This window comes from Manis pentadactyla, chromosome 3, assembly GCF_030020395.1.
Source record: "Manis pentadactyla isolate mManPen7 chromosome 3, mManPen7.hap1, whole genome shotgun sequence".
In the NCBI taxonomy this organism is placed as follows: Eukaryota; Metazoa; Chordata; class Mammalia; order Pholidota; family Manidae; genus Manis; species Manis pentadactyla.
In genome coordinates, this window is record NC_080021.1 from 95,570,765 (window position 1) to 95,597,587 (window position 26,823).

Consider the following 26,823-nt stretch of genomic DNA (forward strand, 5'->3'; position numbering starts at 1 on the left):
TTCTCCAATATTCTGGGCCTGGCTTATGGCCTCCTCCCAGGCCTCTGCTCAGCTAGGAGAGCCTTGGACATGCCTGAATAAAACACGGACTCCTGAGGAATCTCACCAAATTATATCTGAAAAATCAAGCACAGAAAACCTGGGGAGTAAGTTCCTCAAACACTTATCTTTTGGCACATTCCGGACTTAAAAGCCTCTTCTTAATTGGGCCATGTGGAAAACCGAGGCTGAGAACAGCAAGAAAAGACAAAACGCATAGGACAAGGATGAGGTTCAAGGCACCAAGATCAGGCTGGTGAGTCAGCATGAATCCCAGCAAACCAATCGAGGCAAAATGAGCACACGAGCAGGACAGGGCCCAACCTACAGCCTTCAACATACAGCTAGAGGTGAGGAGTGCTTCTGCATCTGGTGTTGGCTTGTTTACAAATAGGAGACCATGTATTACAAAAGGATAACTAGGATTAAAAGCAGATGAAGCTAGTGAGTTAATATCAACAATGATATTAATAAAGCAAGTAGGCTGCCCGGGAAAGTCAACATTTGCCGTCTGGATTTCTTACCAGAATATCCATGACCTCTGTCCTTGTGTTTACATGTGAGGAGAGAGAGTAGGTCTCTTCAGGTAAAGCCCCATCATGCTCCACTCCAAGGCCCCACTTTCCCATTTCTCTGCCCTAGGAAGGCAAGTCCAATTTCTAGCCTGCAAAAATGAATGCAAGCACCACAATACCCAACCAACATGTTGACAGAGTGCTTTTCCCTCCATTCTCCTGGACTTTTCTGGTGCTATCTGCATTAGTTTAATAGAACATTTCTCGCTCTCCACCACCCTTGAGAAGCAATGCAACTCCTTCAGACTGAGCAACTGGAAGGCTGCTCAGAACAGTCTCTCACGAACCTCTATCTTTTTTAATTGAAGAACCCTCACCTACGTCATGCACCAATTGGCATCACTTATGTCAAATTATAGAGCCCCTCTGCTGTTGCCTGCTGTCACTAAAAAAAAAAATTGAGTGTTTTTGTTTAGTACATACACAAGATGACGGGTATTGAGTTCAAACGTTTTTTTTAACCACCTGGAAGGAAACACCTTTTCGAAAGTGGAGATGGGAAAAAAGGAAGATGATCACAAGACAAATCCTTCCTCTGCAGTTGTGAAGTGTGTACCTTATAGAAGACTCAGAGGGATTTTCTTCTCTAGCAAAAAGATAGTGTATTTGTCACAAGGCTGTAAAAGTAAACATGTCTTTCACCTCTTCAAGCAGGTAGCAAGATTTCTATCCTGCCATTCATCACAGGAAAACTCAAAGACAGGTCAAAGATTAAAAGAAACTGATTTAGCCAAGCTCGCACATGAATCTTTCTGAACCAAAACTAGAGTTTCTGAACCCCATGAGCAGTTCACTCTATCAGACTTTAGTTTATCTACACCATATTTAGTGCACGTTCTAAAGTGATTTCTATAAAAATTCAGCTACTCTGACAAAATTTGACTTTTTATCCTGTGCGGAAGGGAAATTAAATTAATTTCTGCTCATCTAGAGTAAAGAAGCTTTGATTTGCCAGCTTCAGGTCTGAGGTCAACCTCACCCTGGAGGCATCTACAACCAGCTGAAGGGACAGAGTGGTCAGGAGACTCTACTGCCCTAGGCTTCATCAAAAAAGCAGCCTTGGGGTTTTGTCTTCAGTTTTCTGCAGGAGAAGAAAATAATCTAATAAAAAACCAGAATCTTAAATTGAATCTACAAGACTCAGCCCATCAGTGGCCAGGTCTATTTAGAGGGAAAATTCTAGCTCTCCTCCCCGCCTTTCAATAGTGTCTTTTTGATGTCTACTTGACTCCCACTCATTTCTTTCAGAGGGGAAAAAAGGAAACAGATTTACATGAAAACCAATTACTTTTTAATTAAGATGAAATTTCATAAAGTCAACACTTTCCAAATCCTTAATGGTCACTTCACATGACCATAAGCAACTTTTTATCCCAATCCAGGAACACTAAATATTTTCACACTTACACTTAAAAACAGTGATTTAAGCTTTGTTTAAAAGCTGTGCTCTCCCATGAACATCTGAACTAAGTGCAAAAAGAAAAATATTCTCATCTTACTGCATTTCAAATCAAGTGTGAAAAAAAACCCTATTTGTATGAGCTTTACAGCCTCTCCAAAGACTCACTTTCCTTATCAAGAAAATAAGGGTAACAACACTCATCTATAAAGATTAAATAAGATTAAAAGTGCCAGGCACAACATCTCACACACAGTAAATAATAAATATGTGATAGCCACAGTTTCAAGACAATATAAGGCTAGGATTCAAATACTCACTCTTCCTTGCACTAACTTGACAGCTCTCTAAAAGCCTATCCCCTCATCTGTAAAGTAGGGGTAGTAACATTCTCATGAAGTAAATGAACTATAAATACAAAGCAATGAAGGGTGGATGGCAAACAGCAGATACATAAATAAGTAATTATTTTCATTGTTAACATTTTCAGAGTGTACAGGTTAAATCCAAATCAGATTAATTAAATCCTCAACGTTAATCTCTAGACCTACAGATGCAAATGTTCAGCATTTAAATGAGCACCTATTTAAATGATATTTAAAATGAGGCTTTGTAGGAACTTCCACTTGGAATTTCAGACTCTTATACCTCAAAGTACTAATTTTGACTTCAGTTTTGACTAAGATAGAAAAAAAACAATTTGCCAAATTTAGGAGAAAGTACAGCTTAGTAACTTTTTGTGAGATACCTTTTTCTTGACCAATAAAACTTCAGGGAAAAAAAAATATGGGATAAAAATCTGTCCCATCTTCCCTGATTCACAAGTTCCAAGTCCCTCTTCTGTAGTCAGAACTGCTGACATTTTTGCCCTCCTTTGCAGAATTTACCAAATGCTTTTAACAAACACTGTTATCTACCAAAATGTGTCATTTTTTGGTTTTAAAAGAATGAAACAGAAAAGCACAATAGATTCTTTGTTTAATCAGTGTCAAAGACATTTACCTTATCAGAAAACTGAAAACCTAAGTGACAAGAAAGTAAATTTTTTTGACTAGTGACATCTCATTAATAACAAAAGGAACCCACAAAAGGATTAAAGATGGCAGTGTGAGAGGTGAGACAGAGGCTTCCTCCTAAAACTGCATATAATATGAAAATATAATTAATACAACTAATCCTGAAAAGAGCAACAGGAAAGAGGACTGTGCCAAACTGCATACACCTGGAGAAAAGAATAAACCTCATGGAACAGGTTGTACCAGAGCCATGACCCCGCAGGACCCAAGCCCTTCCCCCACCCCAGCTCACCAGTGGGAGGAAGTGAAACAGAGCGGGGAGGGACTGGAGGCCTGGGACTGCTGAATACCTACTTCCAGAGATATGCTCTGGGAGAACAAACCTACAGTTCATGGTGCTTTCACGGTACTCTCATTATGGGGTTGGAAAGCTAAGACACACAGAATACCTGGAGAGACTGAGATTCAAGCCACTTGTGGAAAGCAGGGATCCATATCCGGTTGCTCCAGAACAAAAGAAAGCAGGCAGTCTGAGAGACTTCCTAACAGCAAGAGGACTGCTAAAGGGGCAAGGATTGCACAGAGCTTACTGCTCAGGAGAAATGACAGGTAGTCAAAATTGTCTGGGTGCACTCTGCCCAAAGCTCCAGCTCCCTGGCTGGCTACACAGCTCCAAGGACCCCCTCCATGATACACAGCCTACTGCACCTTTCTCCCAGCCAGCCCCACCTGGTTCGTAAATGGGTAAATCCTACCCTGGCATTAGGACAGCCAGAGGGAAGCCCCATCTACAGCAACTACAAACGCAATGCATAGAGGTTTATACCTGTGTGCTTGGCCCACTGGTTCTGAGAGTGGAGACAGGGATAGGAGTGGGGAAGCAGAAAACAGCTCTTTCTTCCATGTAGGCACTAATACCACTCCCCTATGACCCCGGACATTGCTTCAGGGGCTGAGCAGCTCCAGAGAATAGACCTTCTGGGCATTAGAGGGCACCACATGCAAATATGAAATGCCAAAGGAACCTGGTTCAAAGTAACATTATGAATACAACACCTGAGAAGGATTCAAATGAAATTGACCCCATAAATCTTCCTGAAAGGGATTTCAAGATAAAAATGATTAATATGTTCATGGAAGTACAGAAAAATATTCAAGAACTCGGGAATGAATTCCGGTAGGAGATCCAATCATTACGGAACACAGTATCAGAAATGAAACATACAATGGAAGGTTTTAAAAGCAGATTAGACATGGTGGAGGGGACGATAAATGAAATAGAAATTAGAGAAGAGGACTAGAAAGAAGCTGAGGCACAGAGAGTAAAAAAGACCTCTAAGAATGAAAGAATACTGAGAGAAATGTGTGACCAATCCAAACGGAACAATATTCACATTATAGGGGTACCAGAAGAAGAAGAGAGAGAAAAAGGGATAGAAAGTATCTTTGAGGAGGTAATTGCTGGAAACTTCTCCAACCTGGGGAAGGAGATAGTCTCTCAGACCATGGAGGTGCACAGATCTCCCAATGCAAGGGACCCAAGGAAGACAACACCAAGACATACAGTAATTAAAATGGCAAAGATCAAGGATAAGGACAGACTATTAAAAGCAGATAGAGAAAGAAATAAGATAACATAAAAAGGAAAGCCCATCAGGCTATTATCAAACTTCTCAGCAGAAATCTTACACGCCAGAAGGGAGTGGCATGATGTATTTAATGTAATGAAGCACAAGGGCCTCGAACCAAGAATACTTTATCCGGCAAGATTATCACTTAAATTTGAAGGAGGGATTAAACAATTTCCAGATAAGCAAAAGCTGAGAGGATTTACCTCCCACAAACTGTCTCTACAGTGTATTTTAGAGGGACTGCTATAGATGGAAGTGTTCCTAAGGTTTAATAGCTGTCACCAGTGGTAATAAAACCACAGTAGAGAAAGTAGAACAGCTAACTACAAAGCAAATGCAAAATTAAATTAACGATCCCCAAAGTCAATCAAGGAATAGACAAAGAGTACAGAATCTGATACCTAATAATTAAAGAATGGAGGAGGAAGAAAAAGGAGGAGAAAAAATGAACCTTTAGATTGTGTTTGTAATAGCGTATTAGTGAGTTAAGTTAGACTCTTAAATAGGAAGGAAGTTAACCTTGAAACTTTGGTAACCACGAATCTAAAACCTGCAATGTCAATAAGTACATACCTATTGATAATCACCCCAAATGGAAATGGTCTGAATGCACCAATCAAAAGACATAGAGTCACTAAATGGATAAAAATACAAGACCCATCTACATGCTGCCTACAAGAGACTCACTTTAAACCAAAAGACATACACAGACTAAAAGTGAAGGAATGGAAAAAGATATTTCATGCAACTAATAGGGAAAAAAATCAGGAGTTGCAGTACTTGTATCAGACAAAATAAACTTCAAAACAAAGAAAGTCATAAGAGACAAAGAAGGACATTACATAATGATAAAGGGGTCAATCCAACAAGAAGATATAACCATTATAAATATCTATGCACCCAACACAGGAGCACCTACATATGTGAAACAAATACCAACACAATTAAAAGTGGAAATAGAATGCAATGCATTCAATCCAGGAGACTTCAACACTCCATTCACTCCAAAAGACAGATCAACCAGACAGAAAATAAGTAAGAGACAGAGGCATTGAACAATACATTAGAACAGATAAACCTAACAGACATCTACAGAACTCTACACCCAAAACCAGAAGAATACATATTCTTCTCAAGTGCACATGGAACAATTTCAAGAACAGATCATATACTAAGCCACAAAAAGAGCCTTGGTAAATTCAAAAAGACTGAAATTGACCAACCAGTTTCTCAGACCACCAAGGTATGAAACTAGAAATAAATTACGCAAAGAAAATGAAAAATCCCACAAACACATGGAGGCTTCACAACATGCTCCTAAATAACCAATGGACCAATGACCAAATAAAAACAGAGATCAAGCAATATATGGAGACAAATGATACCAGCAATTAAACACCACAAAACCTGTGGAATGCAGTGAAGGCCGTCCTAAGAGGAAAGTATATTGCAATACAGGCCTACTTCAGGAAAGAAGAACAATCCCATATGAACACTCTAAACTCACAATTAATGAAACTAGAAAAAGAAGAACAAATGAGGCCCCAAGTCAGTAGAAGGAGGGACATAATAAAGATTAGAGCAGAAATAAATAAAATCAAGAAGAATAAAACAATAGAAAGAATCAATGAAAGCAAGAGCTGGTTCTTCAAGAAAACGAAATAGATAAGCCCCTAGCCAGACTTATCAAGAAATAAAGAGAGTCTGCACACATAAGCAGAATCAGAAATGAGAAAGGAAAAATCACTACGGACACCACAGAAATACAAAGAATTATGAGAGAATACTATGAAAAACTATATGCTAACAAACTGGATAAGCTAGAAGAAATCAACAGCTTTCTAGAAAAATACAACCTTCCAAGGCTGACCCAGGAAGAAACAAAAAATCTGAACAGACCAAGTACCAGCAATGAAATTGAATGGTAATCAAAAACTACCTAAGAACAAAACTCGTGAACCAGATGGTTTCACCACTGAATTTTATCAAACATTTAGTCAAGACCTAATACCCATCCTCCTTAAACTTTTCCAAAGAGTAGAACAAGAGGGAATACTTCCAAACTCATTCTATGAAGCCAGCATCACTCTAATACCAAAAACAGGCAAAGACACCATAAAAAAAGAAAATTACAGACCAATATCCATGATGAATGTAGATGCAAAAACACTCAACAAAATATTACCAAACCGAATTCAAAAATACATCAAAAAGATCATCCATCATGATCAAGTAGGATTTATTCCAGTGAAGCAAGGATGGTACAACATTCCAAAATCCATCAACATCATCCATTACATCAACAAAAAGGACAAAAACCACATGATCATCTCCATAGATGCTGAAAAAGCATGTGACAAAATTCAACATCCATTCCTGATAAAAACTCAACAAAATGGGTATAGAGGGCAAGTACCTCAACATAATAAAGGCCATATATGACAAACCCACAGCCAACATTATACTTAACAGTTAGAAGCTGAAAGCTTTTCCTTTAAGATCGGGGGCAAGTCAAGGATGCCCACTCTCCCCACTTCTATTCAACATAGTACTGGAGGTCCTAGCCACAGCCATCAGACAACACAAAGAAATAAAAGGCATCCAGATTGGCAAGGAAGAAGTTAAACTGTCCCTGTTTGCAGATGACATGATATTGTACATAAAAAACCCTAAAGAATCCACTCCAAAGCTACTAGATCTAATATCTGAATTCAGCAATCTTGCAGGATACAAAATTAATATGCAGAAATCTGTGGCATTCCTATATACTAACAATGAACAAGCAGAAAGAGAAATCGGGAAAATAATTCCATTCACAGTTGCATCAAAAAGAATAAAATACCTAGGAATAAACCTAACCAAGGTAGTGAAAGATATACTCTGAAACTATACTCTGAAAACTACAAGACACTCATGATAGAAGTTAAAGAAGATACCAATAAATGGAAACACATCCCATGCTCATGGATAGGAAGAATTAATATTGTCAAAATGACCATCCTGCCTAAAGCAATCTAAAAATTCGATGCAATTCCTGTCAAAATAACAACAGCATTCTTCAATGAACAAGAGAAAATCATTCTAAAATTCATATGGAACCACAAAAGACCGTGATTAGCCAAAGCAATCCTGAGAAGGAAGAATAAATCTGGGGGGATTATGCACCCCAACTTCAAGCTCTACTACAAAGCCACAGTAACCAAGACAATTTGGTACTGGCATAAGAACAGACCCATAGATCAATGGAACAGACTAGAGAGCCCTGATATAAACGCAACCACATATGGTCAATTAATATGTGATAAAGGAGCCATGGACATACAATGGAGAAATGACAGCCTCTTCGACAGCTGGTGTTGGCAAAACTGGACAGGTACATGCAAGAGAATGAAACTGGATTATTGCTTTTATCCCCATACACAAAAGTAAACTCGAAATAGATCAAAAACCTGAACTGAGTCATGAAACCATAAAACTCTTAGAAGACAACATAGGCAAAAATCTCCTGAATATAAGCATGAGTAACTTCTTCCTGAATGCATCTCCTTGAGCAAGGGAAACAAAAGCAAAAATGAACACATGGGAGTATATCAAACTAAAAAGTTTCTGTACGGTAAAGGACACCATGAACAGAACACAAAGGCATCATACAGTATGGGAGAATATATTTGTAAATGACATATCTGACAAGGGGTTAACATCCAAAATATATAAAGAACTCACACGTGAGGACAGAGCCAAGATGGCGGCATGAGTAGGACAGTGGGAATCTCCTCCCAAAAACATATATATTTTTGAAAATACAACAAACACAAATATCCCTAAAAGAGAGACCAGAAGACACAGGACAACAGCCAGACTACATCCACACCTGCGAGAACCCAGCGCCTCATGAAAGGGGTAAGATAGAAGCCACAGCCCGGCGGGACCCGAGGCCCCTCACCCCAGCTCCTGGCAGGAGGAGAGGAGTCGGAGTGGGGAGGGAGAGGGAGCCCAGGACTGCTAAACACCCAGCCCCAGCCATCCGCACCAGAGCATAGACAGACAGTGCATGCGTGGGGCACTGGAAACAAGGGAAGCAGGACAGTAAGACCCATGAGCGGGTCCCGCAGCCGGCGCCTCTGAGACAAAGAAAAGCGAGTGCTTTTTGAAAGTCTTAAAGGGACAAGGACCCCACAGCTGGACGGAAGCATCCCGGGTCACAGTCCAGCAGCTGGAAATTCCAGGGAACTCCGGGCGCACTAACCCCCTGGGCAACAGCTCTGAGACCCCTCACGGAGGTAAACAGCCAAACAGCCCCCCGTCCATTACCCCTCTGGGGCCCCGCCATAACATAGAAGCAGCCTGAGGCTGGCCACGCCCACAGCAAGGAAGCTTCCTCCATACTGGCCAGGGAAGATACAGAGACCCAGTCTACACGCAATTGCCCAACACAAGCCACTAGGGGTCGCAGTTGTCCCACTAAAGAAAGGCCAGGAGCAAGTGGAAAAACTCTAGGCTCTCCCAGCTGACAGACGCGTCAATAGCTCATCATTTCACCTACCAACATGAAAAGGCAAAAAAATTTGATCCAGACAAGACTAACCCAGACAGCTTTGACATCTTCTACATCTTCCCCTGAGAAGGAACCTGGGGAGATAGATTTAACCAGACTTCCTGAAAAAGAATTCAAAACAAAAGTCATAACCATGCTGATGGACTTGCAGAGAAATATGCAAGAACTAAGGAGGGAGAATACAGAAATAAAACAATCTCTGGAAGGACTTCAAAGCAGAATGGACGAGATGCAAGAGACCATTAATGGACTAGAAAACAGAGAAGAGGAACGCAGAGAAGCTGATGCAGAGAGAGATAAAAGGATCTCCAAGAATGAAAGAATATTAAGAGAACCGAGTGACCAATTGACACGGAACAATATCCGCATTATAGGGGTACCAGAAGAAGAAGAGAGAGAAAAAGGGATAGAGAGTGTAATTGAATAAATAATTGCTGAAAACTTCCCCAAACTAGGGGAAGAAATGGCTTCTCAGATCACAGAGGTACACAGAACTCCCATGACAAGGGATCCAAGGAGGGCAACACCAAGACACATAATAATTAAAACGGCAAAGATCAAAGACAAGGACAGAGTATCAAAGGCAGTCAGAGAGAAAAAAAAAGGTCACCTACAAAGGAAAACCCATCAGGCTATCATCAGACTTCTCAACAGAAACCTTACAGGCCAGAAGAGAATGGCATGATATACTTAATGCAATGAAATAGAAGGGCCTCCAACCAAGAATACTGTATTCAGCACAATTATCATTTAAATATGAAGGAGGGATTAAACAATTCCCAGACAAGCAAAAGTTGAGGGAATTTGCCTCCCACAAACCACCTCTACAGGGCATCTTACAGGGACTCCTAAGAAGAGCACAGAACAAAACACCCAACATATGAAGAATGGAGGAGGAGGAATAAGAAAGGAGAGAAATAAAGAATCTTCCGACCGTGTTTATAATAGCTCAATAAGCAAGTTAAGTTAGACAGTAAGACAGTAAAGAAGCTAACCTTGAACCTTTGGTAACCAAAAACTTAAAGCCTGCAATGGCAATAAGTACATACCTTTCAAAAATCACCTTAAATGTAAATGGACTGAATGCACCAATCAAAAGACACAGAGTAACAGAATGGATAAAAAAGCAAAATCCATCCGTATGCTGCTTACAAGAGACTCACCTCAAACCCAAAGACATGCGCACAGTCAAGGGATGGAAAAAGATATTTCGTGCAAACAACAGAGAGAAAAAAGCAGGTGTTGCAAAACTAGTATCAGACAAAATAGACTTCAAAATAAAGAAACTAGCAAAAGATAAAGAAGGACATTATTACATAATGATAAAGGGCTCAGTCCAACAAGAGGATATAACCATTATAAATATATATGCACCCAACACAGGAGCACCAGCATATGTGAAACAAATACTAACAGAACTAAAGGGGGAAATAGACTGCAATGCATTCATTCTAGGAGACTTCAACACACCACTCAACCCAAAGGATAGATCCACCGGGCAGAAAATAAGTAAGGACACGGAAGCACTGAACAACACACTAGAACAGATGGACCTAATAGACATCTATAGAACTCTAAATCCAAAAGCAACAGGATACACATTCTTCTCAAGTGCACATGGAACATTCTCCAGAATAGACCACATACTAGGCCACAAAAAGAGCCTCAGTAAATTCCAAAAGATTGAAATCCTACCAACCAACTTTAAAGACCACAAAGGTATAAAACTAGAACTAAATTTTACAAAGAAAGCAAAAAGGCTCACACACACATGGAGGCTTAACAACATGCTCCTAAATAATCAATGGATCAATGACCAAATTAAAATGGAGGTCCAGCAATATATGGAAACAAATGACAACAACAACACAAAGCCCCAACTTCTGTGGGACACAGCAAAAGCAGTCTTAAGAGGAAAGTATATAGCAATCCAGGCATATTTAAAGAAGGAAGAACAATCCCAAATGAATGGTCTAATGTCACAATTATTGAAATTGGAAAAAGAAGAACAAATGAGGCCTAAGGTCAGCAGAAGGAGGGACATAATAAAGATCAGAGAAGAAATAAACAAAATTGAGAAGAATAAAACAATAGCAAAAATCAATGAAACCAAGAGCTGATTCTTCGAGAAAATAAACAAAATAGATAAGCCTCTAGCCAGACTTATTAAGAAGAAAAGAGAGTCAACATACATCGACAGAATCAGAAACGAGAAAGGAAAAATCACGACGGACCCCACAGAAATACAAAGAATTATTAGAGAGTACTATGAAAACCTATATGCTAACAAGCTGGGAAACCTAGGAGAAATGGACAACTTCCTAGAAAAATACAACCTTCCAAGACTGACCCAGAAAGAAACAGAAAATCTAAACAGACCAATTACCAGGAACGAAATTGAAGCAGTAATCAAAAAACTACCAAAGAACAAAACCCCCGGGCCAGATGGATTTACCTCGGAATTTTATCAGACATACAGGGAAGACATAATACCCATTCTCCTTAGTTTTCCAAACAATAGAAGAGGAGGGAAAACTCCCAAACTCATTCTATGAAGCCAATATCATCCTAATACCAAAACCAGGCAAAGACCCCACCAAAAAAGAAAACTACAGACCAATATCCCTGATGAACGTAGATGCAAAAATACTCAACAAAATATTAGCAAACCGAATTCAAAAATACATCAAAAGGATCATACACCATGACCAAGTGGGATTCATCCCAGGGATGCAAGGATGGTACAACATTCGAAAGTCCATCAACATCATCCACCACATCAACAAAAAGAAAGACAAAAACCACATGATCATCTCCATAGATGCTGAAGAAGCATTCAAGAAAATTCAACATCCATTCATGATAAAAACTCTCAACAAAATGGGTAGAGAGGGCAAGTATCTCAACATAATAAAGGCCATATATGATAAACCCACAGCCAACATCATACTGAACAGCGAGAAGCTGAAATCTTCTCCTCTGCAATCGTGAACAAGACAGGGATGCCCACTCTTCCCACTGTTATTCAACATAGTACTGGAGGTCCCAACCACAGCAATCTGACATAACAAAGAAATACAAGGAATCAAGATTGGTAAAGAAGAAGTTAAACTGTCATTATTTGCAGATGACATGATATTGTACATTAAAAACCCTAAACACTCCAGTCCAAAACTACTAGAGCTACTATCGGAATTCAGCAAAGTTGCAGGATACAAAATTAACACACAGAAATCTGTGGCTTTCCTATACACTAACAATAAACTAAGAGAAAGAGAAATCAGGAAGACAATTCCATTCACAATAGCATCAAAAAGAATAAAATACCTAGGAATAAACCTAACAAAGGAAGTGAAACACCTATACTCTGAAAACTATAAGACACTCTTAAGAGAAATTAAAGAGGTCACTAACAAACGAAAACTCATCCCATGCTCGTGGCTAGGAAGAATTAATATCATCAAAATGGCCATCCTGCCCAAAGCAATATACAGATTCGATGCAATCCCTATCAAATTACCAACAGCATTCTTCAATGAACTGGAACAAATAGTTCAAAAATTCATATGGAAACACCAAAGACCCCGAATAGCTAAAGCAATCCTGAGAAGGAAGAATAAAGTGAGGGGATCTCACTCCCCAACTTCAAGCTCTACTACAAAGCCACAGTAATCAAGACAATTTGGTACTGGCACAAGAACAGAGCCACAGACCAATGGAACAGAATAGAGACTCCAAACATTAACCCAAACATATATGGTCAACTAATATTCGATAAAGGGGCCATGGACATACAATGGGTAAATGACAGTCTCTTCAACAGATGGTGCTGGCAAAACTGGACAGCTACATGTAAGAGAATGAAACTGGATCACTGTCTAACCCCATACACAAAAGTAAATTCAAAATGGATCAAAGACCTGAATGTAAGTCATGAAACCATAAAACTCTTACAAAAAAACATAGGCAAAAATCTCTTGGACATAAACATGAGTGACCTCTTCTTGAACATATCTCCCCGGGCAAGGGAAACAAAAGCAAAAATGAACAAATGGGACTATATCAAGCTGAAAAGCTTCTGTACAGCAAAGGACACCATCAACAGAACAAAAAGGTATCCTACAGTATGGGAGAATATATTCATAAATGACAGATCCAACAAAGGGTTGACATCCAAAATATATAAAGAGCTCACACACCTCAACAAACAAAACGCAAATAATCCAATTAAAAAATGGGCAGAGGAGCTGAATAGACAGTTCTCCAAAGAAGAAATTCAGATGGCCAACAGACAAATGAAAAGATGCTCCACATCACTTGTCATCAGAGAAATGCAAATTAAAACCACAATGAGATATCATCTCACACCAGTAAGGATGGCTACCATCCAAAAGACAAACAACAACAAATGTTGGCAACGTTGTGGAGAAAGGGGAATTCCTACACTGCTGGTAGGAATGTAAACTAGTTCAACCATTGTGGAAAGCAGTATGGAGGTTCCTCAAAATGCTCAAAATAGACTTACCATTTGACCCAGGAATTCCACTTCTAGGAATTTACCCTAAGAATGCAGCACTCCAGTTTGAAAAAGACAGATGCACCCCTATGTTTATCACTGCACTATTTACAATAGCCAGGATATAGAAGCAACCTAAATGTCCATCAGTAGATGAATGGATAAAGAAGATGTGGTACATATACACAATGGAATATTACTCAGCTATAAGAAAAAAACAGATCCTACCATTTGCAACAACATGGATGGAGCTAGAGGGTATTATGCTCAGTGAAATAAGCCAGGCGGAGAAAGACAAGTACCAAATGATTTCACTCATATGTGGAGTATAAGAACAAAAGAAAACTGAAGGAACAAAACAGCAGCAGAAGCACAGAACCCAAGAATGGACTAACAGTTACCAAAGGGAAAGGGACTGGGGAGGACAGGTGGGAAGGGAGGGATAAGGGCGGGAAAAAAGAAAACAGGCATTACTATTAAGATGTATAGTGTGGGGGGACATGGGGAGGGCTGTGCAACACAGAGAAGACAAGTAGTGATTTTACAGCATTCCACTATGTTGATGGACAGTGACTGTGAACGGGTATGTGGGGGGGACTGGGTGAAGGGGGCAGTCTAGTAAACATAATGTCCTTCATGTAACTGTAGATTAATGAAGAGACAATTCTCCAAAGAAGAAATTCGGATGGCCAACAGACAGAGGAAAAGATGCTCCACATCACTAATCATCAAGGACATGCAAATTAAAATCACAATGAGACATCACCTCACACCAGTAAGGAAGGACAGCTTCAAAAAGACTAAGAACAACAAATGCTGGTGAGGATGCAGAGAAAGGGGAACCCTCCTACACTGCTGGTGGGAATGTAAGCCAGTGCAACCATTGTGGAAAGCAATACAGAGGTTCCTCAAAAAACTCAAAATAGAAATACCATTTGACCCAGGTATCCTACTCCCTGGAATTTACCCAAAAGATACAACTTCTCAGATTCAAAAAGACATATGCACCCCTATGTTTATCGCTGCACTATTTACAATAGCCAAGAAATGGAAGCAACCTAAGTGTCCATCAGTAGATGAATGAATAAAGAAGAGGTGGTACATATACACAATGGAATACTATTTAGCCATAAGAAAGAAAGAAACCCTATCATTTGCAACAACATGGATGGAGCTGGAGGATATTATGCTCAGTGAAATAAGCCAGGTGGAGAAAGACAAGTGCCAAATGATTTCCCTCATTTGTGGAGTATAACAACAAAGCAAAACTGAAGGAACAAAATAGCAGACACACAGACTACAGGAGGGGACTTGTTGGTGGGTGCCAGCGGGGAGAGGTGTGGGAGGGTGGGGAGATTGAGGGGTATTATGGTCGGTGCACATGGTGTGGGGGGTCGCGGAGGGCCACAGTGTAGCGCGAGAAAGGCAAACAGTGAATCTGTGGTGTCTTGCTGCACTGATGGACGGTGACTGCATTGGGGTGTGGGTGGAAGCTTGATGGTATGGGTGGATGTAGTAACCGCGTTCTTTTTTCATGTAAAGCCTTCAGTAGAGTGTATATCAATACCTTAATAAAAAAATTTTTTAAAAACATATGATCTAAATTGACTTAAACCTGCCAAATAAAATCTATTTTAAGTTTTAATATATTTGTGAGTGCTCCCAAATTTTGGATCATAACATATTTTGGCACTTAACCAAACCCAAACAATTTCTGATTAAATTTTAAAATTATGCAACATAACATTGCTCTTAGGAATTTTAACATCAATATCTACTTCCCTGAAAGGGCCTTGAAAATGGGAATGGTAGACTTGTATTCATTCTAAGAGCTCTGCAACAATAATAGTGTCAATTTTAAAACAACCTGTTTAAGTACAACTCAACAAAGGTGCCTACTATATAGAGCAATGTGTCCATAATCAGTGTTACTTCTTTTTTATAAGGTCTGTTGGGGAAGGGTGTTGGGTATTTTCCTCAGTTCTTGTCCCTGTCACAACAAAGAATTGAAGGGCAGAGATACAGTAGTGAAGCAGAGTAAAAGTGTTATTTAAAGTTACTTAGAGAAAAAGTGCAGGTGACCTCAGAGAGAGAGGAGCACCCTGAAAGGTTAGGGGTTCCCCCTTTTAAGGATTTTTCAGGAATGTGTCAAAGAGCTAGTGGTGTGGACTTGTTAAGTGGTCTCTGAATATATAAAATTAACAACACCTGAAATTTACTGCTCTGTTCCCCTCCCAGGATAGCAGCTTTCTGGTTTGGGAGCATATCAATTAAGATTGTCTGCCTAGCCCCTCAAGGTGGGCTGAGTTATTGTCTGTTTGCTAAAGAGTAAGTTAAGAATCTTACTTCTTAACTTGCTGGGTATTAAAATGCAACCTTGTCTTTAAGATGGAATTCTTGCTGCTTTTTTACAATGTTGTTTATGGCCAGGCCTGCCTGCTAATTTAGTTGCCCAGGTTGCAAATTACTTGATAAGGGCTGAAGGAGAAAAAAACTGCATAAATTTAAAAATAAGCTGGGCCTGCATGACAAACACAATAAAGACATAGGCTATGCTGAGGTACCCTCCTTTACCTGGGGAATATTCTAACAGTCCAGGCCAAGTTACTCCTGGCTTTTTGAGTTTTACTTGATTAACTAATTAACTCTGGGTCATTTTTAGCAGGCTTTCCTGGCCTTATTCTCTTTCCACCCTGCTCATATCTATTTTCCTGCCTAACAGATCTAAACAGTAAACAATCATGAATAGTCATTCATGATTAAAGTTCAGAGAAGATATCTCAGTGTTCAGAAGACAGTAAGGCAGCCCATCTGGTCTGAACCATTTTCCCTCTCATGCCTCAAGAACGGGTCACTTTGCCAAAAGCTTTCTGTGTTGGTCTATCTAACTGCTGCTGCTTCTTTTCTTTAAATCGGGGTGTCATTGATTTTCAGTCTTATGAAGGTTTCGGGTGCGCAACATTGTGGTTTCAGCATTCACCCGTATTGCCGGGGCACCCCCAGCACCCCATTGCGGTCGCTGTCTGCTGTCACGGTGGGATGCTATAGAGTCATTACTTGTCCTCTCCGTGCTGCTGCCTTCCCCGTGACTTACCTACATTGTGTGTGCTAATTGTGGTGCCCTTGGTCCGCTTCTCCCTCCCTCCCCGGCCCATTCCCTTTGATGGCCTCTAGTCCCTCCTTGGTCTCTGTGAGTCTGCTGCTGCATTAACATCCTTTTTTAAAAAAGAAAAATGAGATGTGGTAGAAAAATTAAATGGCAGTGAGTAATTTATAAAATTGCAAATGAACATTTCAGAGGATCCACTTCAAAAACCAACCACGTTCCTTAGCATTAAAAGTTCCTTAGCATTAAAATTCTGCCCCAAGAGGTAACTTTTACCCTAAAATTTAAAATACCTTCAATATTAAGGGCTCCAGGGGCAAAAATCTGCACACACTTCTCTTGGGCAGATGTGTGTCACTTATGAAAGTACTGTGCCAACCCCCACCCCCACCCCAGATTGAGAGCTCATGTCTTTAGTACCTGCCTGCTCCCTCACTGAGTTTTCACAGATCTGGTACAATTTTCATGGACATTCAGGGAGCACTGCTTGGGCCTGAGTCTCCTTTCATATATTAAAACCAAAAGAGACCTGCTATCTCTCCACATAGACCTACATGCTTTACAATGAGCATCACCTGTTATATGCTATCACGTAAGAGCTGGGAAAGGCTGAGAGTTCAACATTTTGATGTAACTTGTCTAGTTTCATAATAAGAAAAAGCACTTAAATTTTTTAAAGAGAAAATCTAAGCAATTCCACAGGAGTGACAAAACACCTCCAGTAATGAAAGTGTAGCAATTTATTTTCTTCTTAATTGTTCTTCTTTAATGATATATAAGGTTTCTTAGGCATTTTAAAGTGTGGAAGCTTATCTCTTTTCCAGGAGAATGAAAATATACTGCGGTCAATTGATTTACTTAATTTTGTGTTTCCTATTTAAAAAGGCTAATGAACTGGAGGCCGCTAAGTTACTTGAAATTCTGTAACTGACTGTCATCAGCCCCTAACTCCCCTTGTTTCCTAATATTTACCTTTTAGAAATCATGCCCCAATCATGTTTCTAGGATCCTGTAAAGCAGGGTCTAGAAACACTTCACACGACACCCACAGGGACAAAAACACAAGGAGAGAGGGAGCCTCAGAGGAGGGAGATGCCCGGGCCCTGGTGGACAGCAGTGGACATCCCTGAAGCAGAAGAAAATGTTAAATCAGGAGACAGGGCCTCAGCCGGGATGGGTCCCAGCAGCTCTGCCCTGACTGGCCCTCATACACAGAGGGACCAGGCTGGGCCCTGTGTTGTCACCCAGGTCAGCTGCAGGGCCAGGTGGGCCTAGAGTGTCAGAGCTGCTGGCTGGGATCAGCCTTTCCCTCCCACCCCGTGTGCCTCTATAGGTGACATCACTTTCTTTGTCAGAGCAGGTAGGGAGAGCAGTGCTCTAGAACCTGGCTGGCCTCCCCTCCCCCACCTAACTGACCTGCCCTATTATTAAGCCCCTGTTGCCCTTAGCAACGTAACTCTGCAGGGTTCTGAGCAGTCCCCTCTGACCTCGGACACTGGCACTCGGGAGGCAGAGCAGCCATGGAGGGCCTGCTGCCTGCCGCCGGACTCATGTGCCAGCTGATCCTGAAGTGCCTGTTGGGGTATCTCCTCGCGATCGCTGAGAGCTGCAGATGCCTAACAGGACTCTTTGGAGTCCCCTGGGGGACCCTGGCATGTGTGTGGATGCTTTTCATGGTAAGGAGAACATGGAATTCACGATGCACTAAGGTTCAGGGCAGAAGCTGTTCTGCCCACAATGAAGTACCTGGAAACCGTGGTGACACTGCAGAACGAAAGATTTCAACCGATGACACTGTCAGGCCACCTGCGGGGGAGGCCAGCCCTCCCACCCTACAAAGCCTGAGCTTGGCAGCGGTGACCACACACCTGAGGCTGTCCCATTGGTTCACTCTGGGCCTTCTGGCAAAGGGATGGGGGAGCCAGCCTCCTACACTTCCTAAGGCCGCGGATGAGAAACCGACCCTCTGGGCATCACAGAAGGATGGAGACAACTTGGGAAGAAAATGTTGGATGATTGGGAAGGAAACACTGCTTTTCCTGAAAGGGCAGAAGTCCTTGCCCAGGACATGGCAAGGTGCAGGCAGAAGCTGAAGGAAAAGGAGGAGGAGAAGGAAGGACTGTTGCAGTTGAATGCACGTGAGGAGCAGGCTCTGAAAGAGGGAGTCAGCCTACTACTGTCAGTGGCTGAGATCCTGCTCCACGCCGTCCCCACACTTGCACCCCTGAGACATCTCCTGGATGGCGGGAGCCTGGAAGTCAAGCAAAACCGGGAAGTGGGAAACTGCAAACACCCCATCCCCGGGTCAGAAGTGGCACTGAAGGCTGACATGCATGATGCTGACTCCCCTGTGTCCCCTCAAAGTCCTGAGAGAGCCAGATCATTGAGGGAACAAAAGCAAGTGAATAAAGAGCTGAAGCTCCAGAATCTGCTTGAACTACACCAAGAACATACCATGCAACTTGAGAGCCAAATCACTAAGGAGGAAAAAAGGTGTGCAGAAATCGAGAAGAAACTGATCAACTTGTGCAGAAAATGGAACTTCAAGTTTCAGATTCTCCAGTGTGCAACAAGATAGCCGAAGACATGGACAAAGAATTGGAGAGAACCAGGTCATTTTACCAAAGGGAGTTCCTCTTGCATGAGAAAAAGGCTCAGAAAAGCTGGCAGGCAGCTGAGCAGACTGAGAGAAACCTCATGAAACTAAGAAGAGAAGGCGACTGCATTAGACAAATGCTGGCTGACGCCCAGGCCCACCTGCAGCCTTTCCCAAGTGGCCCTTCTGCTCTTGTTGCTCCATCTGCAGCCCACGGAGGCCACAAGCTGTCCCGGGATCCCCTGAATCCTCAGGACCCTCCAGGAAAGAGGAGGCTGTCACCGTGAGGGCCCAGGGGGCAGGGGTGACCTGCAGGTGTGGCTCAGCTCACGGCAGCGGGGTCCTGACCACCCACAGCCATGGCACAGCTCTGCAGGAGTTTCTGACTTTTAAGCTAATTTTGATTTCTCTCTTTTAGGTTTAGCTACTGTTATTTAACTAATACTACAATTCCCTTATTCAAGTAAGCATAGCATTAAATTTTAAGAGTATTTTTCAAATAAAGCTTCATTTAATATAAAAAAATAACACAAGGGCCCCTAACTACTGATGTATGGTAAAGTATTATCATGTTTTAAGATTCACTATAGGCTAACCAGATGAGGTGTGTTAGGATGGCATCCTTTAATCAGAACATTGTTGAACTGGACCATGCAAAACCAATCCTTAAGAATAACATTCTTTGTTATGCTACCGGTGCTAATTAAGCATCTTCCCTTATGTACAACACACTGTCCCCTGTAAAAACATTTTGTTTACACTGCTTCAACACAGCCAGCACTGGTTTCAGCCAACAAAATCATTTCTCCAATGAATAGTCCCAGGACATGTTTAATCCTACAGAGAGAAGTATTGCCTAGTGGCCCAACCTAAAGAGCAAGAATAGAAAATTGAGCTTCAAATCTGATACATTTAGTCATTGGCCACCAGGAGGCTGTGGTAAGTCATCCACCCTGATCAATATTAGCTAGTGAGTTCCAGGCACTCACCCTGTCTGAGATGGTGGGGTACAGAAGGCTAACTGGAGTGGTCCCTTGTAGTCTTAGGAAGTGTTAGAGCACACTCAAAGCAGGTATTGCTTTATGGCTTGTATTCAAGGACACACTGACCTAGGCCAGTCCATGTCATCACTGAGTTTACAGGTGAAGGTTAACGTTTGTGTGTGCCTCCATCTTAACGCCTCACCTTTTCCAGGGCAGGAGTGAAAACATGCCCCCTGTAGAACTTCTATAACAACCCTTTACTTCTGAAGAGTAAATAGTCCCCCAACTTCTTTCATAACATCATCTCCAGCCACTGTCAACCAAGGCCAAAAGTGTTCACTATACTTGGCAGACATGTCTCTGAAAGCATCACTTGGACATGTCTGCATTTTTTTTCTCAAATAGAAGCATGAAGATCTTTGAGTGAAATGGAGATCCAGGGAGATCCAATCCAGCATGCTTATTTTGTAGATAATGAAGCTGAAGCTCAGAAGGATTACACAACTGGTCCAAGGTCACACTGCTAGACAGAAACATCTCTGAAAGTAGAAACCAGGCCCCCCAGTTCTGTACTTTCTCCTCCATCAGGAATCTTACAAAACAGGGTGGTTGGATCCTAGATCACAACAGTGACTGCATAGCATGCTTTGCCATGAGAAGGGTAATTTCCCTAACTTTTGTTTCTTATGTGTAGAATGGGGACAGTAAAGTTGCTACAGTGGCAATGCAGATGTAAAAATAGTTAGCAAAAACACAAAATGTGTCTTGAATTACAGATCCTAATGTCTTTGTGGTACAAGAACCTCTTAGATGCTCTTCTGTATGACCACTGTACTGTTATGAGAACTCAGTATTTCACTATTTGGAACTTCTGAAAAACTGTTTCCAAACCTAGAATCTAGAACTGGAGGTCAAACCCTACTGTCAATCATCTGTGTCCAAACTTTTTAAAAAAGAACTCTTACTTTAATATCCTGACAAAAGCTTTTAGGTTTCAGTGTAGGCCCTGCAAAGTCATTTTCATTGCTTGGACTTCTTATATCCCAAGAGTCCCCCAGTACCAATTAAATGGAACCCTTATTCACTTACTGCTCAGAGCGATGTTTCCATCACCCAGCATTTCTTCTCAGATGTGGCAAGTCCTCTGGGGGTACCGGAATATGGAGGGAGGTGAAAAATGCCATCCCAGCTAGAGTGGGCAGAAATGGACTTGATAAACATTCAACACTCCCAGGACAGCAAAGGATTTAGGTCTTCTGATAAAAAGAGAACAGTGAGGAGGAGAGGCCAATACTGAGCTTCTTAAGGCTTCCTGTTTTTTCAGGAACCAATTCCGGCTCCTTTTCTATTTTTAAGTCAACAATCACAAAGTTAGTTATTTATATATATAGAACGGTTTAAACAAAATATTTGTTCATAATTTCTGCAAGAAAACCTGAAGAGAAAAAGCACTATCCTATCATTTACTGCCATCATTAGTGAAATTCAGGTCCCGGGGGGATGTTTTGAGGTTGAGGTTCCAAGATACAGATACCCTAAAAGGGAAACAGGAAAGAGTTCTCACCCCTGCAGGTCTCAGCTGGTACTTCTGGAACAACAAACACACATCACAACACGGTGGCTGATCGCACTCTTCTCTACTGTTCTCTACGGTCACCCTGCCACTAGGTCCTACACACAGTGAAACTTTGGTAGGGGGCTGGAGGGTTTCTGGTGTGCATGGGTGTGCCTCCTTTCAGGCTTCGTAGGGACAAAGTAGCAGATCTCTTATCTCAAAGGACAGGCTGGCCAACAATTCCTCTGACCGACAAGGCCTCTCTCCTCCACTTCCCCCGCTCATCTACAACCCCACCCCCAACCGCCAACCCCAGGAAATGCGGCCGAATTTAACCCTGCTTTCGCCTTTTCTCCGACCTGGTGAAGTCGGGATCCGTTTGCTTGGTGTAGCCACGCCAATCAGTGCCCCGGGTCCCCGGGCTGCGGCACAGAGGTGGCGGGCTGAGGGATGGTGCAGGGCCGTGGCGATGCGGCCGGATAACGGGCAGGGTCTGCTCTTGTCGAAGCGGTTTCCCTCCGGGGCTCGGCTGTGCCGCGGGAGCCGACGGGAGGTGGCAGGGAACGCGCTCTCTGGGCCGGGCCAACAGCGCGCCCGTGGGGTCCCGGGAAGCCAAGCAGGGGCGCAGGGGGGGCTATAAGTGTGACCCCGGCACCGAAAAGGGGGCGAGGGTCCTCGCGGCCGGCCCCCGGCGCCCTGCCCTTCCCAGAATCCTACCCAACTCGAGAAACCCAAAGATTCCGAAAATTCCGAAAGCGAAACTGCAAGCAGGTCTCCAGAAGTTTAGGAACGGTCTCCCAGGCTTCCCGGCGTCGTCTCCGCACTCCTGACACAAGCGCCGTCAAGAACTAGGGCCCTTGCGAGCGGCGATCGTCCCCCTCGGCGTCCCCGGGCCAACTACCCCGGCCTTTTACGTGTAAAGGTCCCCAGACCCGCCGCCGGAGCGCCCCGCGTCCCCGACCCCGGTCCAGGCGGTGGTCGGCCAGCTCCTGCAGCGCCTCGGTTCCTGCCTCCTCCCAATCTTTCCCCCAATAAAGGGAAACTTGGGCCCTGCAAGAATCCTGTGGAATGTTCTTTGTAATCGGTTGTTTGTTCGCCTCTACGGCACGGCTCGGTGTAAAATAGCGGGTTTGGGGGCGTTAGAGTGAATTGTGCGCTTGTCAGCAGCGACGTCAGGAGGACGAGGGGAGGGGTTCCCGGCTGCAACCGCAGTTTACAAGCACAGAGCCATTTTAGGCTGGTTTCCACTTCTGCGAAGCCCACGATAGAGCTGTTCCCGGAAGGATGCGCGGGAAGCGCAGACTGGAAGGGCCAAGGACGCGCCGCGCGCTCGGCCCCGTAGATGGAATGCGTCCCGGCTAGACTGCAGCCGCTCAGCCTGGCCGCCCAGGTGGGAGGGAAAATCTGCCGCGGGGTCACCAATCCTGGTGACGCGTCTCCGACGCCACCCCTCCAGGAACTGCGAGACAGGCTTCTCCGACAGCGCGGCGTCCGTCTAAGGGGACAGGACGAGCTGACCCGTTGAGTCCTCTCTAGGCCCCCGCAAATGCCCATAAGCCACGTTACTGCGGTGACCACTGACCTGGCCAACACTATTTTTTAACCCTACGATTTAAAAAAGTCTCAGCTAGCTTGGCCGGGGCGCCATCAGGTTCATCCACCCAGATTAGGTTCCCCAGTCCTGCCCTCGCCGGGCCCGGGGACCGCGCGCAGCCGCCGCATGCCCCCCGTCCCCCGGTCCCCCCCGCTGGCTCCGCCGCGCGACCTCCGCTCTGCAGCTGCGTCCTGACCACTGGCGACCCCTGTTGGGGACCCCTGTTCCCAGCTGGGTAAGCTCGGATTTGCTTGCTCTCCCTCGGGCTCGCGTTACAGGCTCGGACTTTGCCCCCAAAATTCCACTCCCAGACCCTCAGGACCCCGGATGCCCGTCCATTTCCCCGCCATCTCACCGTCCACTCAAACCCCAAGGCGACAGACACGACGGATCGCCTTCCACAGCCAGAGGATACCCCTCTCATACCAGCCCTCTCCAAGCAAGGACCTGAGCAACGGATACTTTCTTCCCAGAACGCTTTCCCCATCCCCCACCTTCCCTAGAGCGCAACTCCAAAAGCAACCTCCCCGCTCGACCCCGCCCACTTTTCCGCCGAGGTCCGCGCACCCATGCCTTTCCACAGGTCCACTATACCCTTCGCACGCCTCCCACCCACTGCGGTGCGATGGGTAGCCGGAACCCACCGCCAAGTACGGCATGCCCCCTGCACACACAAACCACCACAGGCTTCTGCAGCCCGACTGCACGCAATACCCCGGACTAAGGTTTGTCGTTTTCATGGGCACCTCCCCACTTCACCTACTCTGGGATTCACTCGCACAGGACCCAGCGCACAGAGAGCTCGGCTCCTAGAAAGTCGAAATAAATCATGTCCTCAGCCCTCATGGATTTTACACCACGTGTCAGCAGTTTGTCACGTAAAATCATGGCAAGCTCTGCTTCCAAGAAGCACACACACATTCGGGATGGACCTCTTTGACACCCACCTCCCCCGCCCAGCTGTACACACAGGTACGGGGCGCGATCCAAAGGTACACACGCAGTTGTGTTTCGATGCCCTAGACTGGGCCGTCGGCACCCCTTTCCCTCCAGCAATGGACTGGACACACAGACTCTAACCACGGAAAAAACTGGGACGGCTCATTTCCTCCCTTTTTACCCACTTAATTCGCTAAAGCTGCTCCTGGAGAAGCCAAAGAGAGTCGAAACGAAGGGATGGCAACTTCGGTTGGGTTTTTTCCCACCTCAAAACCTTTATTTTCAATTTTTAAAAGCCACCTTAGCCCGCCATATTGAAACTGACACGGTCTCTAAATACTCCTTCCCCGCAGTTGCGGCGCTTGCAAGAAAACACAAGTACGGATCGCCTCTGGATGTGCGTCCGGCCACCCGAGTCTACCACTTCCCACCCCCCACACCACCACCACCACGAGGCTCCCTCTTCCCGGGTTCATCCCCTCCCGCAGACCTGAGTCAAAATCAATAAATGTATCTAGCAGTTGCTACAGCTGTTTTTAGGCGGATTTTAGCAACACATGCACACATTAAAAAAAAAAAAACCCAAAGCCATTACAGATGAGTAATTGTGAAAGGAGGTCATATGAGAGTAGACAACAAGAGAGCCCCAAGTGACGGGATATTACTTTAAACCAAAAAAAAAAAAAAGGAACAAAAAGATCAACCATGCCGGAGCACACTCCGAAACTACTAGTGACAATTTCATTTCAGCTGCACAAGGAAAACGTTTCCAAAAGGGGCCATTCCGAATGTGTAGACTGTTTTACCCCCTGTATGGTTGGTCCCCACTCCTCACCCCACCACCTACCCCCGCCCCCAACATACACACGCACACACGTACCAAAAAAGAAGAAAGAGACCCCGGCGACGAGGAGAGCGGGCAGCGCAGGGCAGCCAGGGCGGCTGCGTTGCGAAAATGAGCGCACAAATGAGGAAGGTGGGAGGCGGGGAGGGGGCAGTTTACAACTACGGACGGACTCCTGGCAAGGCCGGGATGTTCACAGCCGAGGGACGAGAGGGAAGGAAAAATGACAACCCAGCGCGGAGCGGAGTTTGGGGCTTTGCTCAAGTGCTGCTGCTTTCTCCTCCGTCTCCTCTTTCGCTCCCCTCCCTCAGCAACCCTCTTTTCAACCCTACCGCCCCCAGGCTGCCTCGAGCTTCCCTATTTCTCTGAGCTGGAAAAAAGACGCTGACCGGCGCACTCAACCTGCGGGCCGGAGGGCTGTGGGCGCGGCGGGCTGGGCGCGAGGACGGGGGCCAGCGCGGCGTCCTACCTGGTGAAGTTCTCCTTCCTCCAAGCGGACCCAGGCCCCCGGCGCCGCCGAGGGGGCCGCCGGCCTCACCCGCCCCCGCGGCCTCGCTCCGGCTCGCTCCCGCCCGCCGCCTCCCTCGCGCGCCCGCTTCGGTGCTCCGACTTCCACTACAGCCTCCTTCCAATATGGCATCCTCTGTGTGCGCATGCCCGGCACTCTTTTTTAAGATTATTATTTTGTGTGTGTGCAGCCAACTCCTTCAGCGACCTTTTCCAGCGCTCGCGGAATACCTAAGCCAATTAGCCTACCAGCGGTTCTCCATTCCTTCCTCTGCCCCCGCTGTGACGCCCTCGCGCCAAGGCACATAGCCCCCCATCCCAATCACAATTCACGCTCCCACTGTCCCTCCCGCCCGGCTCCCCGTCCTCGTCCCTTCAGCTCCCTCCATACACAATCTGCAGAAAGTTCACATCACAGGCGTTTCCGCAAACTCATCCGCAGGGAAATCTGGCCAAACTCAGCATCTCACTGGACACTTTGTTTCGCGGGTTTGCAGTCCCTGTCGAACAAGCGCACAAACTTGCGCTTTATCCGCCGCAGGAGGATTGGGAGCGCAGCGAAATTCAATCCGCACGGCCACCACGGCCCCGCCCACGGCGCCCCTCCCTCCCTCCCTCCCTCTCTCCGGCCCTTAAACGGAGCCTTTTCTATGGAGATTGGAACGTTTCCTTGCCCCTGAGGGACAGCGGGAGGGGGCCGGGGAGAGGTTTCCCCGGGAAACGTGCCCCAAGAGGGAGGAAATTAAGTTGGGGCCCCTCGGGCTAGCTGGCAGCAGCGATCTGCCGAGCCCGGGCGGAACGCGGGTAGCAGGGGTGACCACGGCGTCTCCCGGAGCAATGCTCGGGCCTGGGCGTCCGAGGACGGCACCTGGCCTGGCCTGGCAGGCTGCGTAGGACGGGCAGAGAATCCTGCCCGAGAACGTGACCCTTGGCGACTGCTGGGGCGCAGGAGAGGCGGCGCGGCCGGG

General features: G+C 44.7%; 1 protein-coding gene across 4 annotated transcripts in view; it reads right to left on the reverse strand.

Moving 5' to 3' along the window:
• The window catches only part of SFMBT2 (Scm like with four mbt domains 2), a 196,274-nt gene extending 169,874 nt beyond the window's left edge, over positions 1-26,400 (reverse strand). Inside the window, exon 1 of one of the 4 annotated variants that reach the window (XM_057498177.1) lies at positions 26,247-26,400. The gene's annotated coding sequence lies outside the window, so the exon portion shown is untranslated. Of the gene's footprint in view, positions 1-22,330; positions 22,911-25,817; positions 26,114-26,246 lie in introns of those variants that run through there. The other 3 variants (XM_036908174.2, XM_036908175.2, XM_057498178.1) reach the window with 3 other exon arrangements.
• Between the last annotated feature and the right edge of the window lie 423 nt (positions 26,401-26,823).